Source organism: Rhinolophus sinicus, linkage group LG06 (assembly GCF_036562045.2).
Source record: "Rhinolophus sinicus isolate RSC01 linkage group LG06, ASM3656204v1, whole genome shotgun sequence".
NCBI classification, from domain to species: domain Eukaryota; kingdom Metazoa; phylum Chordata; class Mammalia; order Chiroptera; family Rhinolophidae; genus Rhinolophus; species Rhinolophus sinicus.
In genome coordinates this window covers 75195495-75214366 of record NC_133756.1, presented here as the reverse complement: position 1 = coordinate 75214366, position 18872 = coordinate 75195495, and the positions used below count along the sequence as shown (strand labels likewise).

Below are 18872 nucleotides of genomic sequence, written 5' to 3'. Positions count from 1 at the left end.
CTTCTTTAGGGTTCTCTCTATCCTGTCATCTGCAAATATGGACAGTTTTACTTCTCCCTTTCCAATTTGGATGCCTTTTAATTCTTTTTCTTGTCTGATTGCTGTGGCTAGGACTTCCTATGGGGTCCCAACTTTAAACCAAGGTCTAAACTCCATCTTCCCTGGGGCAGTGGTTATATTTCCTATGAGCTTCTGCTTTATCATATGTCTGCAAGGGTGTGCTCTGGCTAATTTGTGGCCATCTGCTTAGAGTGACAACAACAGTCTGGATTTTCTTCATGCTCCTCTCAGGATTCTTTATTTAGCTAGGCCACTGCTTGGTTACTGGCTCCCATCTGTGCATCTAAGGCATTAGCCTAGTTGAGTGCACACATAGGGCATTAGCCTAGTTGACATTATGATACATCTTGTATTCTGCATTTATGAATTCAGCAATCTTCTGAGTGCCTGTCATGTTCTAGATACTGAGCTACGCGTGGTGCTTTTCTCCACTCCCAGGACTCCCCTGCCCAACACCGAGGCCAGGTACCTCACCACAGTTCGCTCACTCAAAATCTAAATGGGAAACTACCCAGGGAAAATATGGCTGCAAATATTCCACTTGCAAAGTGTTACTGAACCTGACATATAGCAAGGGTCCTTGACCATGAGGAGACAACCCCTCAAAGCCAGGGCAGGGTAGAAGATGTCTAGCGCACTTTAGATTCTTTGTTCCTGAGAAGAAGCAACTGATATTTTCCTCCTTCACCCTTAACCTCAGCCTTCATCACCACCCTGGAAATAGAAACTAATCATTCACTATCCCTTTAGAAGAGTAAACATTTCTCCCTATGGGTAAACAAGAAAACCACAAGCATCATCTGAGCAGGAGAACAAGGAAGCATGAGGTTCCTTCTGGTTCTGCCAGCACACCTTTTCTCTACCAGCTTGTACATGGAACGTTTCCCACTCATCGGGTCAGAAGCACCCACTGTCCTCAAGGCTACTTGTGTCTGCTCCTTCATTCCTTTCTATAGAGACCTTCAGAGTTGGAGAACCCAGAGCCCTCTAGGAGCTTGCCCCTCACCACCAGGAAGCACAGGGCTGAGGCTTCAGACTGTTCAGTGAGAACCCCCAAACATCTTTGTATCCCCTACCTCTCTTCTTCGTCTCCACACCATTTTCTAGAGCTGGTCCAAGTCAGAAACCTAAGATCTGTCTCTCCCTCCCTCCCCCCATCACTATCCTACATACCAGAAGACGGTTCAGCCCAACTGACTGACCACCAAAGCACAAAACCAAAGCCCAGCGCAGCCCTCTGTTTCCTGGAGTTTCTGGGACCCTCTTTAGGATATGGGTTATCCACAGGGCATCCCCCATGGGCCCTGAATTATTAGAGCTCTCAGAATCTTCCTTCCTTCCTCCTCCTCCACCTCCTCACAGCTTGGCTTGCAGTTAGACTAGCAGTCATGGTTGGCATGAGTTGTTTGTATCAGATTAAAATGTATTATCGCTCTTCCCACACACAACTGTCTCCTTACTTGGTGAAGAATACTGAATACCCAATCAAGTGTTTTAAATAGTACTGAGTCTGGGAGACAAAAGAGCAGAGAGATGACGACAAATTCTTGTTACTACTTAGAAGTAAGCAAAACATGAAAGCAAAAACTTCACATTTAGTGGGTAGGGGCCCAAATAACCCAATATCCTAAGAATACATATTTGCTGTTGCTTCCATCTCTCTCTGGCTAAAGACCCAGGAGAGAGAAACTATGTTAGGAGTCTTGATTCTTTTCATACATGAAGGAAGGTAATCACACGCACCTCTGTCCCCTCTTGTTAACTAACAACATTATCACTCCATTGATTCTGAGTCTTTGTGTACCTTGGGGGCCAGGGAGGGCCCTGGCTGATAGAAAATTCTTTCCAAGTACTCAATAGCACAGTGAGCCAGTACACACACACACACACACACACACACACACACACACACACAGCTCACACAAAATAAAAGTTTCATGATACAGTACTTAACCTTTATTATGTGTGATACACTAAATTCTATTCTTTTTCTTTTAAAATGCAAATGGACTTCATAACTAACTAATGTGTTATGAACTGCAGTTTTAAAATACTGCTTTAGGGTATGGTTCAGAATTGCTTCTCGGCCTTTTTGCTAAGATCAAGTGTAAAGCAAGGTTCAAAAAACTACAACTCATGGGCCAACTCCTGCCCACTGCCTGCTTTTGCACAACCTGCCACCCATTTTTATTCAGCCTGTGCACTAAGAATGGTTATTTACATTTTTAAATGGTTCCAAACAACGAAAAGAAACATAATATTTCTTGTGTGAAATTTATGAGAAATTCAAATTTTAGTGTCTACAAACGACGCTTTGTGGGAACACAGCCATGCTCATTCATTTCCAGATTGTCTGTGGCTGCTTTGCACTAGAATGCAGCATTGAATAGCTGTGACACAGACTGGACGGCCTGCACAGCCTGAAATACTAAATTTCTGTCCCCTTACACAAAAAACTTGAGGACATGTATTCTGATGCTTTCATAGGTGGATGCTTTCATGGATTATCTGATCAGTTTGTCAATTTGGCTGTCAGAGCTAGGATATTTTAGTTTTACTTTAGTTTGTAACAGAAAAATGAGTAATGTCACTTAAAGAATGCAAATAGTGATTTTTATTACAAGAACAGATTCCTCCAGGGAGGCTCAGCTATCTTCCATCAGAGAGAGAACACAAATGGAATTTCAGAGTGTGGGGAGGTGGCCCTTCTCACTCATGTATAACAAGGGCAATGACCTAGTATCATCAAAAGGTATTTCAAATTTTAATGCTCTCCTCTTATTGAGGCATTTAATTTACAATGGAAGAGAAAGATTGTTTTCTTTTTTAAACCCATCGTTTTGCATTTAGTAACTTATAATTGCAAATCTGCATTCCCTCTACATAAAGTAACAATAGGTTGATCAGAACAAATTTCACTTAAAATTCAAGAAACTAAAGTCAGATGAAAAGTACCCTCAGAGTGGCTGTAAAAAAAGACCTGGTAAAAGGCTAATGCCATTTGTATAGAATTACAGGAAAGAAACTGAGAGCTAGAGAGGCCCCACAGCTAAAGCCCCCAGCTTTTGGGAGGCCCACACTGGATAGAAAAGAAATCTGCCAGTTAGCTCTCCAGCCGGTGGGTCTTTGTTCAGTGAAATCGGAGTACGGTGGAAAAGGCCTGGGGATTTAGCCTGTTGGGGTAGAAAACAGAGAGGAGAAGGAAAAAGTAAGGGGGAAAGTAATCTGATGTTCTCACTAATGCTGGCAGAAAGACAAATCTCAAGATTTTCTGGGGGTGGGAGAGCTGGGATGGACACTGAACTACAGACCCTGGGGTTTTGTCTGAGAACCCAGGCCAGTGTGTAGCACTGAGCCAAGTCTGTGTAGTCAGGACTAATGAGCAGTCATTGTGGCGAATAATCAGCCCTCTGTTGCTTCCCCAGCCCTATTCCCGCCCTACCCCAGCAGCTCGGGAAGCCTCCCTTCTTTGCCTGTCTTGGCTTTAGCCTAGGAACAAGCCACGGGCCACTTTGAAGATTCAGGAGCACGTCTCTTCTCCACTCCCACACTGCCCCACAGCAGCTGGCCTATGGAGCCAATATTTCTGCTATTTGGCACCAAATGGTAGCCAAGGAAACAGGGTGCTTCCTTCCAGACTGAGCCAGGAGACCCGGGCTCTACTGTATTCTCATCAAATACACATGCCCCCACCTGAGCAGGAGGAAGGAAAACAATGCCAAGGCCTGCCCAGTGCTCTGCAGATGGTGGGGCCAGCCTTAGGCGCCCCAGTTCCCCTTGCGGCCTCAGCAAACAGGAGAGCAGGAAAGCAAGAGGGATGCTCAGGGGTGATGATCATTTAAGGCCCTAGTCCATTTCCGACATCTGAAATCCAAGTTCCCTGTGTGGGTAGGGCTGAGCAGACTGCTGGAAGCGGGGGGTGGGGGGGGGGAAGCAAGGAAAAGGGCCAACCTTGGCCTGTTGGGACCACGGCGAATGGCAGGGTATGAAAGGAAATGTAAGTGCCTCTCATCCTCACACTCTGCTGGGAGACAGAGACAGAGACAGAGACAGAGAGAGAGAGAGAGACAGAGAGAGAGAGAGAGAGAGAGAGAGAGAGAGAGGAGAGGAGGAGAGGGGGAGGGAGAGAGAGAGAGACAGAGAGAGGAAAGGGGGAGAGAGAGAGAGCAAGAAAGAGAGAGGAGGAGAGAGAGGGGGGAGAGAAGGAGAGAGAGAGAAAAGGGGAGAGAAAGAAGGGAAAGGGGGGAGAGAGAGCGCGAGAAAGAGAGAGAGAGGAGGAGAGAGAGAGGAGGAGGAGGAGAGAGAGAGAGGAGAGGGAGAGAGAGAAAGAGTGCCAGAACGTTAAGCTTCAAGTGTAACAACGGTGTACAACAAAAGGGAAAGAAAGCCGCTTTAAGGGTTTAATTTCTACAGGTTCTGATCTTCGCCTCCATCTCATTCTCATTTTTCCATCTGTAAATCAGAAACCTCTATCGGGACTCACTTGAATCATGGAAAATGGAATCACTTGGGTCCTTAAATCATATTCTCACATTGTGTGAAAATTGCTGAAGTCTCAGCAGCAAGTTTCTTTGAGTTCTGAGAATGATTAGTGTTGCTTACCAGTATTTAAAAACAATTACAATTCTGTCATGAATCTGAGTGAGGGATTTTGCTGAGAAGGGAAAGCATATAGCAAAAACTCCTCTTGAACAACCGTTTGGAAAAATACTCCAGTCTAACATGTTGACAAGTTGAGAGCACTGCACACATATGGGAGGATGTTATTAAGTTGGTGCACAAGTAACTGTGGTTAAAAAGGTTAAAAAAAAAAAAAAATTGCCAAAACCTCAATTACTTCTGCACCAACGTAACAGCCCAGACGTCCTTCCTACTGATCACAGAACCAACCCCTGGTGATTAGCTTTGTTTCAACAGAATTCTTTGCTGAGGAGCGGGGTAAAATGTCTCACTTAAAAATGAAGGTGGTAAGTAAATATAATTACTGTACAAATATTGACTGGTCCCACAATATATCAGGAGATGTTATGAATCACTAATGCTCTACTTCATCTAAAATTGCATATAAGAACTGCTATCTTTTATCTTTTTGAAGAAAAGATGGCAGAGGGCTGCAAAAGGCATATATTTGGGGTCTTTACCAATTTGCTGAAACCAAAACCTGGTTCTCCACTATTTGAACAAAAAAGCCAAGCTCTGTCTATTAGATTCCCCATACCATAGCCAGAACTCTAATTAAGAGGTGCCTCCACCCCGCAATTCTCCCAGTTGCCCCATTTGTTCTTTTCTATGGTGGTTCATTTAAACGACTTCCTGAGTCTCCTTAAGATCTCTCTCAAGTCTTTCGGCATCGTGGCCTGGATCACACCCAACCGAAAACGCTGAGATCCTGGTGCTGGGCTTTGAAATATCACACTGCTCTGATTTAGGTGTTTATTACCCTTTCAAAATCATATAAACATCAGGAAAAAGTTCAACTGAAAACAAAGACTAGAGCTTCTGGGGTTTTTCAAATCGCCAAACCGATTAAGCGCGGCTTTCCCAGGCTGGGAGTGTGCCCTCCTCTTCCCCTTAGTGAAGCTCTGACTGACACGGTTCTTTTTGTCCCTCCTACTGCCACCCAAATGTGCCCACGTGATTTTTGCTTCCAGGATCACTGTTCCCAAGGGCCATGATTCAGGGAATCCCACAGCCTCTTTCTTAGTAGAGGCAGACCTTTCTCCTCCACTGCCGGACGTTTCCCAGGACATGACAGCGCAAAAGATGCCACGAGCAGAGGCTTCATCCAAACCATAGCCATTGATTTTTCCAGATCTCCTGTGGGTGGGGTGCTTTGCTTTTTCTAGGAAAACATTGGGAAAAAATACGATTCCTTGGGCAGGTTGACTGAATTCTCTGATGTGCTCCCTGGAGTGACAGGTAGTGAAACCACCTGTCCGATTAGGTAAATCCCTGAACGGTTTCTGTGAATGTTGATGACGACCACAGGTAGGTTTTCCTGTGCAGTGGGCATGGCCAAGACAAGAGCCACTTGAATGGCTCAGGGCAATTTCCAAACCAGAAACACACAGTCCGCTCACACGACAAGACAGAACTGATCCTTTCCCCACTAGAGGCGCCAGGGCACCAGATGGGCAAAGATACTCCTTCTGTGACACCTCACGGGTAAACTCAATAGGGAATGCATATTTGCCAAGGAGCTAGTAAGTAAGGGCCCTCAGAGACTCTCCCTTCTCCTTCCTTTTATTAAATAGCTACTTTACATGAAGGTGGGTTGGGGAAAGGAAAGAAAATCTCAGAAAGATTGAGATTCTCCCTCCCATACCCCCATTGCTTTTAGTACGTGCCTCCATCACAGCGACCACTGCACTGTGTCAGATGCCACAGTCATACTAGACACTCTGTGTGCCTCAAGGGCAGGACAACGTCCTTCCATCTTGAGTCCCAGCATCCAGCAAGCACTCAATAAATGATGGATGAACCATTTGTTACTGGAAGAACTGAAACACGGTCTCTGTTTTTCAGTAGATGCCTCATTAAGAGTGTTGGAGGAAGACAAAGAGTTGGAGGGGTTGCTTAGATGTCAATTAGCCATACCAGCTCTAATTCCCTGTTAATCAATCAAATAATTAGTGAATGTCTACAATGGGGAAGGTACTATGCTGGGCCAAGTTACCATGTAATTGGTTGCTGAATCTCATAATTCAATATCATCTTGTTCAATTAATACTTGTCCTTTCAAGTCAATTAAGAAGGTAGCTTTGTCAATTCATGGGTGGGCTAGACTGTGTAATAGAAAAAGTAATGATCTGACAGTCAGAGGGTTACAGCATTGATTCTGTTCCTAAAAGCATGAAGCATTTGGATGCCTTTGTTCTGTACTTTTTCCTTTCAATCAGAAACAGGAAAAATACTGAGGCTTCCATTATTGAGTTTACAAAAAGAAAAAAAATAATAGTGCTTCTTGACCTATACTATAACACAGTAGTATTCAAATCCTTACCTTTGCGTTTCCACCCTCCACTCACTTAGAAATGGTTCCCTCTCTTCGTGGTTACTGCCCTCGCCAATCAAAAAAATAATTTCCTTCCTAAATAACAACTATATCTCTTCACCTTCATAGTGTGAAAATATGATGAACAGAGAGGCCCTAATTCCATAAATTTCCACATCTTCAAACTGAAAATCAGAAATAAGAGTTTCAGAGGAAAGAGATTAACTTATTGTGTACAGTAAGAAACCTTTAACATCAAATAAAAAATAGGATGAATTTCCTGTTCATTGATTCCTCATACCCTATATTTAGCAACATGGCAGTCTTGCCCTAGTTACACACACACACACACACACACACACACACACACACACTCACACACCCCTCTCTTACCATTTGTACAATAGAAAGAAAGAGAGCAGGAGTTGCTGGGCAGAGAAGTTACTGTGTGAAGGAGAAGTCCTGGCAATGTTATTGTACTGTGAGTTGGGCTTTCATCAGGCCCTCACACCCCACTCCCTACATTATCCCCACTCACAAGCTACAGAGCTAGGTCACTAGTTACCCAATCTCTCCTTTCTGTGCCGTCCAAAATTTAATTTCAACATGGAGGAAACAGAACCACATTATTTTCTGGCTCATCTACTATACTCCTTTGCTATTTCTTAAGTCAAGGCCGAAGACCTTGTTCAATCTGAGTAACCCCAGCTATCAAACATTACTCTGCTCTAGCTCATTCCTTCTACTCATGTCAACATGAAGGAACCTCTCAAACTTAATGCTGAGTTCAAAAAAAAAAAAAAAAAAAGGGAAGTTCAGAAGCACAAATGCAGTATGATACAAAGTCTATTTTTAAAAGGCAAAATGGTACGATCCAGCATTCTAATACTGCTTAGGAATGAATACAGAAGGGTAAACACTAAAGGAAATTCATGGAAATAACAGACAGCAATGCAGATGACTCTGGAAAGAGTGGGGAGGAAGACGACGTGGGTAAGAGGGTTGGACTATACTAATAATGCTTTGCTCTGAGTCTGGGTAGTGTGTACACAGATATTTGATGTCAGAAATATTTCATAGTTAATAATAAAAGAAATCAAAGCACACATGTTGCTTCTGAGTGCCTTCTGTAAGCATGCCAGCCCTTGGGATTTGGACTGCTGGCTACTGGAACGTTCAACAGGAAATGGTGAGCAACTAAACAGTTGACAGAATTGGATCATAAAACAGTGTATTAAATCCTGCCTAAACGCCTGCAAGGTTGAAGGGCTACACTCCCATCTTGAAGATGGCAGTAACTTTCTCAGGAAGGGGCAATCTCAGGGGAGTGATCTTGGCAGCCTCTCACTTCCTCATCTGCTTCTGGAAATACAGCTGCCCCTAAACTTAGCCATTCCATACCACCCTCCCATAAGCTTCTCCATTTCACTGGGCAAATCATCTCAAGACACAGGAGTGTTTATTTTAGAACTGAACCCACTGGCCAGGACCCCATCTGCGTAGGACATTTCTTCCCAAGTCTGGACGCCTGTTGTAACCGTGCCATCTTCCTCCTCATCAGCTCGCAGTGAGGACTAGGTGGCTTGGGTCTCTGGGTTTTGAAATCAGGCCTGTGATATCAACAACTACACATGATAAGGGGCGCAGTTACACCCAAGCCCTTCAAGGCATATTTAGACACATCACCTCACCAAATCCTATAAATAAGGATATCAAGTATTAGCCCCATTTCTAAGATGGACAATGGCACCTTCAAAGGTCAATTCATGGACACAGTGATGCCAAGAGGTACCTCTAAGATAGGCACAAGCTTCTAGTTTCCAACCACTGTGACAAACCTAGAGGCTCTGGCACCTTGGCACACACAGTCTTTAAGCAGACGACCTAGCAATGCAGCCTGGAAGACAAAACCAAAACAGGACAAGGAACAAGGCAGGCACTGTACGAGACACTCACATCTTGTGTAGTGCCCACGTCACATTCCCAGAGTCTCAAAAATTCAGCAGCATTTAAATGCCATGGGAATATTTACCATTGTTTTTGCCAAACAAATCCTTCCTTACCTTAAGCAAAGGTCAATTGCACTGCAAAACTGCCAGCACAAACCATTAGTTGGGAGGACTTGTCACAGCCTCATGAAATCTTTGCCAATAATTATCCAGATTGCTTCTTATGTGTAAGCAAGTGGCTTGGCAATAGTACACAGATATTCCCCTTACCAATCAGCATGGGGAAATCACTCTAAGCACAGAGTAGGGCTGTTTTTCTTAGCTTCCTACACGCTGCATTAGCTACAGATGTCAACTATTTCAAAAACGGAACTCCATATACTGGAGGTTCTTTACCTCTTTCTAAACACTGAAAAGACATTTAAAAGCATGTCATAAATAAAAATTTAGAACTGATCTTTCTGGTTACCAATGTAAAAGTTTCTTGAGTTTAGTAACTGAGTTCTTATTCAACATCCCATGCCCAGCTCTCAACCCAGAGAAAACCCTGAATAATGGTGAATAAAGAAAAATGGAAGGATGGCTATGCATAATAAATGTGCCCCATTCACTTATTTAGAAAGGAATTTGCAGTAGTGCTTTGTCAGGGGAGATGCCAAAATGAGTAAGCTGCACTGCTGGCCTCAGGGGACTGACAGTCTGATGGAGGAGACTCATGCCTATGAGACAAAATGCACTGGGTGTGACACCCGTAACTGGTGTGACACCTGTGCTGGGAGTGCAAACGAGGGAGTGACCCTGGGGATGACTTCTCAGAGGAAGCAGCATTTGAACTTGACTTTAAGGGGAAAGTAAGTAGGACTGTCCTTTCTGTGGGTGATGGGGACAGGATGATGGGGAGGGGGAGGAGGGGGGCGGGGAGGAGAGTTCCCAGCAGAGGCACTAACTCCTGGAAGAGGGCCTGTGCAGAAGAGGCTGAGCAAACGGTTTGGTTATCAGTATCAAAGGGTCCACAGGAGGGTTTCTGTTTCATCAACCAATGACAACACCAGAAGGAGTCACAGCTCTGATGAGGAAAATGAGAGCAGGAATTGCCTTTGGGAGGCTGGCGGCATTTGCAGACATTGCCGATTCAAAGGGAAGCTTTACCTCCCCTTGGGTACAGTATCCAGGGTGGCTTTTGCTTTCTGTCCCCCCACATCATCTGAACAAGGTCCCCACACTGTGGTGTTTCTGCGTCAGGTTCAGCGTCCCTTCCTTCCCATCTCCCCACCCCTGTGCACCTCAGTCACTTAGGATGACAGGAGGACAAGGAGTCCAAGTTACACAACTGCAAAGAAGAAAACTTTCGTTCATTTGGTGCCACACAGAGGCAGGTAAGAGGCAACAGAGGCCACATCCAGAATCACAAATCATTTCAACAGCAACGGATGGGCACTGAGAAGGGGAAGTGAGGAAAACAGCACCTGAGTCTCATCCGACTCCAGGGCAGTGCAAGCACGAGCATGTCACTGAAGATTCGTGCCGTTGGGCAGGTAACAGATGCTGCTGAGTTAAGCTAGCGGGTCTGGCACACTTACCTTCCATCACTGAGTGCTTCTTTGCAGGTCACACACATTGATATTATACCTACCTGAATAAGAATCTTGAGCACAAGTTTAAAACAAAATGGAAACCAAAGCAGATATACAGATCGCCAATAAGCATGTGGAAAGGTACTCAACACCACTAACCATGAGTACAATGCAAATACAACCCACTGGGAGATACCACTTCACATCCATGAGGATGGCAAGAATGTGGAGAAATAGGAATCTTTGTGCACTGCTGGTGGGAACATAAAATGGTGCAGCCAATGTGGAAAACAGTACGGAGTTTCCTCAAAAAGTTAAACATAGAATTACTATATGATCCAGAGATTCTACTTCTGAATATATACCCCAAATAATTGAAAGATATTTGTACACTCATTTTCAAAGTTGCATTACTGACAATAGCCAAAAACTGGAACTAATCCAAATGTCCATTGATAGATGACTGGATAAACAACACAGGGTATATACATAAATGGACTATTATACAGCCCTAAAAAGGAAGGAAATTCTGACACTGGCTACAACATGGAAGAACCGTGAGGACATTACACTCAGTAAAATAAGCCAGCCACAAAAGGACAAATACTGTAGGATTCCATTTATATGAAATACCTAGAGTAATCAAATTCATTGAGACATAAAGTAGAAGGGTGGCTGCCAGGGGCTGTAGGGGGGAAGAGTGAGAAGTTACAGTCTAATGGGCACACAGTTCCAGTTTTGCAAGATGAAAACATTCTGGAGATGAAGGAATGGTAGTGCAATAATGTAAATGTCCTTAATGCCATTGATTTGTATACGTAAAAAGGGTTAAAATGGTAAATTTTATGTTACGCATATTTTACCCCAATAAAAAAATCCCCCTCCAAACAAATAAACCCCAAAATGTAAAGCAGGCCTCTTTGCCTTTGGGAGCTCTGGCCCTCAGTCTGTGCCTACTCCACTCTACCCACATAAGGATCCTCACACGATCCCCTGTCCCTTCAGAAGAATTAGATAAACCTAATCACCGAGAGGTGGGAGTGATTCACAGAGCTTGTTGTGTTACCACTCTCAGGGGTCAAGTCCCTGTGGCTTAAAATAGAGAATTACATTCTCAGGGTCAAATTTCAGGCAGCAGCTCAATGCGTAGCAGGGGGAGGTTGTTTCAGGGCCCTTCTTCCTCCTCCACCCTGACAATCTCACGCCACAGGTTTCCATGTGTCCACTTATTCCTACATTATGTGCTTGTCTAAGTTTCAGACACTGTCCTGGTTACTTAGGAAACAAAGAGGACCATGCGCTAAGCCCTCTCTCCATGATGGAGGCAGGAGAGAGGTGCAGACAACCCCCACACAGGTGGCTGTCCTCCAACAGACTCCTGCAGATGTGGACATCCTGCCTGGGCCGAGCTGAAGGAGACTTCCCTGGGATGGGAGGAAGGGGACTCCAAGAGCTGGGGAAACAAAGAGGGGGAGCAGGGTGCATGCAGCAGCAGAGGAGTGTGAGGCTGGAGGCACCCTACGTCCAGGCCACAGAGAGCATCCATGTTTTACATTTCCATAGTTCATGTATCTTCTATTTCTATGTACTTTATGCTTGCCCCGAGTTAAATTGCTCAAATGACTTAGACTTGAACCAGCTGTGATTTAAATCAGGGCTTCCCTCCCAAAGAGGCTGCATCTCACAAAACATACCCACTGTACTGCCTTTCTATCAAAAACTCCAACCAAATGGCACTTCGACAGGGCATGATGCTGGGTCCCCCAAGCCCTCCCTTTTTAAGAAGCTTGACAATTGCTACATCATTTTTTAAATCCTTTAAAAAAGTTGGATGAATTAAATCTGTGCTAATGACTATTTCATCCCACATCCCGTCCTTCTCTCTCATAGCTTCAAGCACCTTGGGTCCCCTGGAACAGCATCACAGTGACCAGGTAAGGACCAGCATGTCAGTGATGCAGGTGTCCAAAGGTCAGCAGCCGAGCGAGGTCACAAAGGTCAAGGTCCCAAGAGGAGGTGGTGACCATGCCTGTCATCAGTTCCATTTCTAAAACTCTGGAGTTTGGGGCTCCATACTTCTCCTTCCATCCTCAATTTCATCAACAACACCTCATTCCCTTTCTACAAAGCACAGTCTTAGCACCAGTAAGCCCTATGTAATCCATGAAAATCCCTCCACAGATATGTTTCCAGTACTCTTTCTGTTGAATTACATTTTGGGGGCAATATGAAATAAAAGTTCATCTCAATAGATAACAAAAGTACAGTAAACATTAGTGAAGTGTGACATATGAGCCAATTCCCAGGCTAATAGCCAAGAGCATAAAGACACAGTCCCTACCCTGAGGGAACTGCAATCAGATACAGAAAATACCCCCAGTCCCAATATTGCACTGCCTCATGCTGTCATGCAGAGACCAGAGAAACAAGGAGGAAACATTCTGTACATCTTTCTCAAGGATTCGTATGCATATCAGCAAATTAAAGTCTCTGTAAATCTCTAACGACAACAACAAAAAGTTATCATCCTAAAGTATACTTAAGTCCCTGACCCAAAGAGTTGTTAAACAGGCCAGGGCAGTGTTCCTTCTTGGATCTTTCATGGAGCCAGGCTCCATGGCCCGCAAAAGCCACCAGACCCATCTTTTTAGGAAGGCTGCCCGGGACCAGACTCCGGGGCCAGGTGGAGATCCCCAGTCTGTCAGTTATGGACCTGGGCTCTCCTTCTCTCCGTTTCTCAGACGGGGAAGGGGGTGGAGGGGAAAGTTCTCTGCCAGCTTCTTCGTTTCCACGTGCATGTGTGAATGAAATATTAAACAGGCTCAGCCAATTAACAGCCTTTCAATGACAAAGTGCTCAGAGGCCGAGGAACTGAGTTTTGATCTGTATTCTCACTTGCCTGGCCCAACAGTCAGCTGGGAACAGTTTCCTGTTCTGTTGTTAACATTCTTCTCACCCCACTTCCCACCACGCTGGCAGCACTTGGCCAGATCTGTGCCCGCCATGGCTCCTGGTAGTCCACAGCCAGCCTCGGCAGCCTGGCTCCTATGCTTTATTACAGGTGATAGCCCCTGTCCTGAGAAAGTCTATCCAGGGCCCTTCATTGCTACCCCAGGATCCATCCTGTGGCCCACTGCCCATAATTCCTCATGGGCATCATAAATGGGCTTTCCACTCGACTGAGGATATGAGGTGCAGGACACTTAGGCAGTGGCACTTTTTTTCTGTGACTTAAGTTCCTGTCATTTCAAAACAAAACAAAAAACACAAACAGTTGCAACTCCCTTCCACCAGTCAGTTGTTTTCCTCCTGCAGACCTGGCTCACCTGTCCTCACCGAGCTCAGCAGCAGAGGAGAAGCTCAGAGAGCTCAGTCCATGTGACATCACAGCCAATGGCCAGCAGAAAGGGGCCTGTGGGGCTCTGTCCCAGGGACCAGGGCCACCAGCCAAAACAGGACATAAGACATGGCCCAAATAGGATGTTGCAGCTTCAGCAGCCTTCCTTGTCAGGGAACCGTGATGCCCCAGAACACAGGCTGAGGAGAGGCTGGGAGGGAGGAGGTGACAGGAAGGGAAGGGGCAAAGAGAAGGAATAGGCAGGAATATGGGCTCAGCGCCCACTGACTGCCTGGATGTCGGGGATCACCTTGATAAGACAGGCTCCTGCCTGCAGTGAGCCCTGGGTCCAGTGTGGGGGCCTAGCAGCCACACCCAGACTAGGACTTGGCACCCCTAGTACTCCCAGAGGAGCCTGCCTGCTTTCATCCTAGGACAATGACACTCAAAAAGGATAACCACAGCACTACAACTAGCCATTCTTGTTCCAACCATCACCATGCCCCAGGGAGAAAGAAGGGAGCTTTTCCAGGGGCGGTGGTGGGAGCCGCCTATTTTGGCCTCTGCTGGGCTCCACTTCAGCGATTACTCCACTGCCCCCACCCCTCCAGTCCTGGTCACTCAGAGGTACGAGCCTTACATTTCTGAGAGGACACAGGGACATGGGGCAGAGCCAGGGACCAGCTGACCCCAAAAGGCATCAGCGACCTAGCAGGCACAGCCAAAAGACATTCTTCAACTTGAAGCCATGAGTTTCAAGTCTGGGCTAGTTGGTGGCTGAGATGAGTGTTGACTACGTGGCCTGGCTTGTGAGCCCGGCACAGAGGACTCAGCCCAGCCCTTGCATCTCACCGAATCATGCCACTTCTGGGCATTTTCACAAGCCCCTTTGGGATGGGACAAAGATAAGGCACATATGAAGAAGAAAGTTCATTGTCCAATCCACACACAAATATGCATTATCTTTCTTGGAAATGAATGGCAAGTGTTCTGATGGTGCCACCAAACACGTGGATAGAATAGAGTTTTTCAGTTTAGAAAAACCTTCCTGCACATGCGTGCATTGGATGCCTGTAGTGACTAGGTAACACAGAATAGGCACAATTTCATTTTTTGTTTTAAAAAGCTGAGGATTTGCTCTTTGAAGTAAAGTACCCTACATTACATCGATAATAAAGTCCTCACTTCAGGACCAAGATCGAGATTTTCAAACTCCCTGGATAAGGATCTTTCATATTCATTCCCTTCTGTAAAAAAAACAAAACAAAACAAAACAAAAAAACCAAAAAAAGGAATCAGGGCCACTGCTGGTAAAGCACTGTGGGACAAGGTCACTCCTGTTATGGATGCTTGCACTATGTGATGAGGTCACACCTGTCCTAGGTACCCTGCTCACACTGTGTGATGAGGACACACTTGGGCCTGGGCACCTTGCTCACACTGTGAAACAAGATCACACTTGGGCTGGGTGCCCTGCTCACACCACAGGATGCGTTTACACCTGTCCCAGGGGCTCCACTCATACCACACGATTTAGTTACACTCGTTCAGGTGCTCTGCTCACAGTGTGGGAAGAGAGGCCACAGGAATGGCATTTAAATTCCACACAGAGGTGAGGGAGAGTGTCAGGAGGTGAGCCCACTGCTGCATGTTAAGGGGCAGTGCATGTAGCTCATCCTTGAAGGAGCAGCTGGAGCAGGAGCAGCTCTAGGCCAAGGAGGCTGTCAGAGGAGGAGACGTCCTACACCAGTGCCTGGGCCACCGCTCACAATGGCCCTGGAGGGGAAGTGCAGGACAAGGAGTGGCAGGAGGGTGCCGAGTCAGCCCACTGTCCGAGGGGCCTGGGTTAGCTTGGACTCTGGGGTCACTGAAAGGACCTGAAGCAGAAGAATAATGGGTGTGGTTTTAGGAAGGTCACTCTGGCTGTGGAGTGGGGAGGGGATTAGAGGGAGGAGAAAGACGTTCAGAGTTCCTGGGAGCAATCCAATACCTGGAAGCTAAGGGGAAATGAAAGGAGTAAGGGAATAAGGTGCAACTGTGACTGATGCAGCTACAGATGGATGGACCCTCTATTCCCCATTACGGTTCAGGAAAACACAGGAGGAGGCCACAAGAAACCTACCTCGGCACAGTGCTTTGAGCAAAGAACAGGATGTCCTGAAATACTGACTTCTAGATCAGGCCCCATCAGTCACTAAGTATCTCTCCTGCGTCCCCACTGTGCATCTGGCATGGCTCAGGCACTGAGAATGTAGCAGTGGGCAAAGGTGGCAGGGACACCTGCCGGGGAGAGTATACATTCTCTATTTCACAGTGTTTCTGGCAAGTAATTAAATATTAAAGAACATAGATTAAACCTATAACAGTGGAAACTATCATGGTTTTTCCATAATAATCTCACTTAAAACATTATTTTCTGTTGTTACCATAAGGCGAGTGTTGGGCCATGTGTTCAGGGTTATTTTTTCTGAAAATTTTAAAAAATTAAAAAATTTGTCATCTGCAAAAATTCCAAAGAAAATACTAGCCAATAGAATATAACAACAATACATTAAAAAAATAATACATCATGATCAAGTGGGGTTCCTTCCAGGGGCACAAGGATGGTTCAACAAATGCAAATTGATCAATGTGATGCACCACATAAGCAAAATAAAAGATAAAAATCATGATTATATCAATAGACGCAGAAAAAGCATTTGACAAGATACAACATCCATTATGATCAAAACACTTAATAAAATGGGTATAGAAGGAAAGTACCTCAACATAATAAAGGACATATATCACAGACCCTCTGCTAATACACTTAATGAAGAAAAACTGAAAGCTTTTTCTCTAAAATTAGAAACAAGACAGGTATGCCCCCTATCACCACTTTTATTCAACATAGTATTGGAAGCCCTTGCCAGAGCAATCAGGCAAGAGAAACCAATAAAAGGCATCCAAACTGGGAATTAGGAAGTTAAATTACCACTTTTTGCAGATGACATGATTCTTTACATAGAAAACTCTGAAGATTCCACCAGAAAACTATTAGAAACAATAAACAAATACAGTAAAGTTGCAGGATACAAAATCAACATACAAAAATCCATTGTATTTCTATCTACTGACAATGAAAGTTCAGAAAAAGAAATGAAAAAAACAATTCCTTTTGCAATTGCAACAAAAAATATAAAATACCTAGGAATAAACTTAAACTATGTGAAGGACCTATATGCTGAAAACTATAAGACACAAAGATAGTCCATGTTCATAGATTGGAAGAATAAACATAGTTAAAATGGCCATATTTCTCAAAGCAATATACAGATGTAATGCAATCCCCATAAAAATCCCAATGGCATTTTTTCAAGAAATAGAACAAAAAACATCAGGTTTCTATGGAATCACTACAGACCCCAAATAGCCAAGCAAGCCTAAGAAAAAAGAACAAGCCTGGACGTATCACACTCCCTCACTCCAATTTATACTACAAAGCGACAATAATCAAAACAGCATGGTACTGGCAGAAAAACAGACACACAGACCAATGGAGCAGAATTGAGAACCCAGAAATAAACCCACATATATATGGCAGATAATTTTCGACAAAGGAGCCAAAAACATACAATGGAGAAAAGAAAGCCTCCTCAATAAATGATGCTGGAAAATTGGAAAGCCATGTGCAAAAGAATGAAACTAGATTGCTATCTGTCAGTATATACCAAAATTAACTCAAAATGGATCAAAGACCTAAACATAAGACCTGAAACAATAAACTGTACAAAAAAAAAATAGGTACTAAACTTATGGATGTTAGGTTCAACAAGCATTTTATGAGTTTGACTTCAAAGACAAGGGAAGTAAAAGCAAAAATAAATGAATGGGATTATATCAAACTAAAAAGCTGCACAGCAAAAGAAACCATCGACAAAATAAAGAGGCAACCAACTGAGTGGGAGAAGATATTTGCAAACAATGCCTCTAATTAGGGGCTAATATCTAAAATATATAAAGAACTCATACAACCCAACAATGAAAAACAAATAATCCAATTAAAAAATGGGCAGAGGAGCTGAAAAGACACTTTTTTCAAGAAGACATACAAATGGCCAACAGATACATGAAAAAAGGCTCAATTAACTAGCTATTAGGGAAATGCAAAACAAAACCACCTCACACCTGTTAGAATTGTTATCATCATCAAGACGAATAATAACTAGTGTTGGAGAGGCTGTGGAGAAAAAGGAACCCACTCACACTGCTGGTGGCAATGTATATTGGTACAACCACTGTGGAAAACAGTATGGAGTTTCCTCAAAAAATTAAGAATAGAATTACCATATGACCCAGCAATCCTTCTTCTGGGTATCTACCCCAAAAATCTGCAAACAGTTATCTGTAAAAATACATGTATCCCTATGTTCATTGCAGCATTATTCACGGTGGCCAAGATACAGAAACAACCAAAGTGTCCGATAGATGACTGGATAAAGAAGATGTGGTAAATATATACAATGGAATATTACTCGGCCATAAGAAAAGATGAAACAGTGCCATTTGTGACAACATGGATGGATCTTGACATTATCATGCTAAGAGAAATTAGTCAGATAGAAAGAGAAACATATCTATTCATCTACCAAAGGACATTTTGGTTGTGGTATATATACACAATGGAATACTATTCGGCGGTAAGAAAAGATGATATAGGAACATTTGTGACAACATGGATGGATCTTGAGAGTATAATGCTAAGTGAAATTAGTCAGACAGAAAAAGCAGAGAACCATACGATTTCACTGATATGTGGTATATAAACCAAAAACAGCAAAAGAAGAAGACAAACAAATGAGAAACAAAAACTCATAGACACAGACAATAGTTTAGTGGTTACCAGAGGGTAAGGGGGTGGGTGGGAGACGAGGGTAAAGGGGATCAAATATATGGTGATGGAAGGAGAACTGACTCTG

At 44.2% G+C, this 18872-nt stretch overlaps 1 protein-coding gene across 4 annotated transcripts in view; it reads right to left on the bottom strand.

Annotated features, from left to right (window-relative positions):
* Positions 1–18872, bottom strand: part of SLC22A23 (solute carrier family 22 member 23) — a 182148-nt gene that overhangs the window by 78106 nt on the left and 85170 nt on the right. The gene's annotated exons all lie outside the window — the stretch shown is intronic.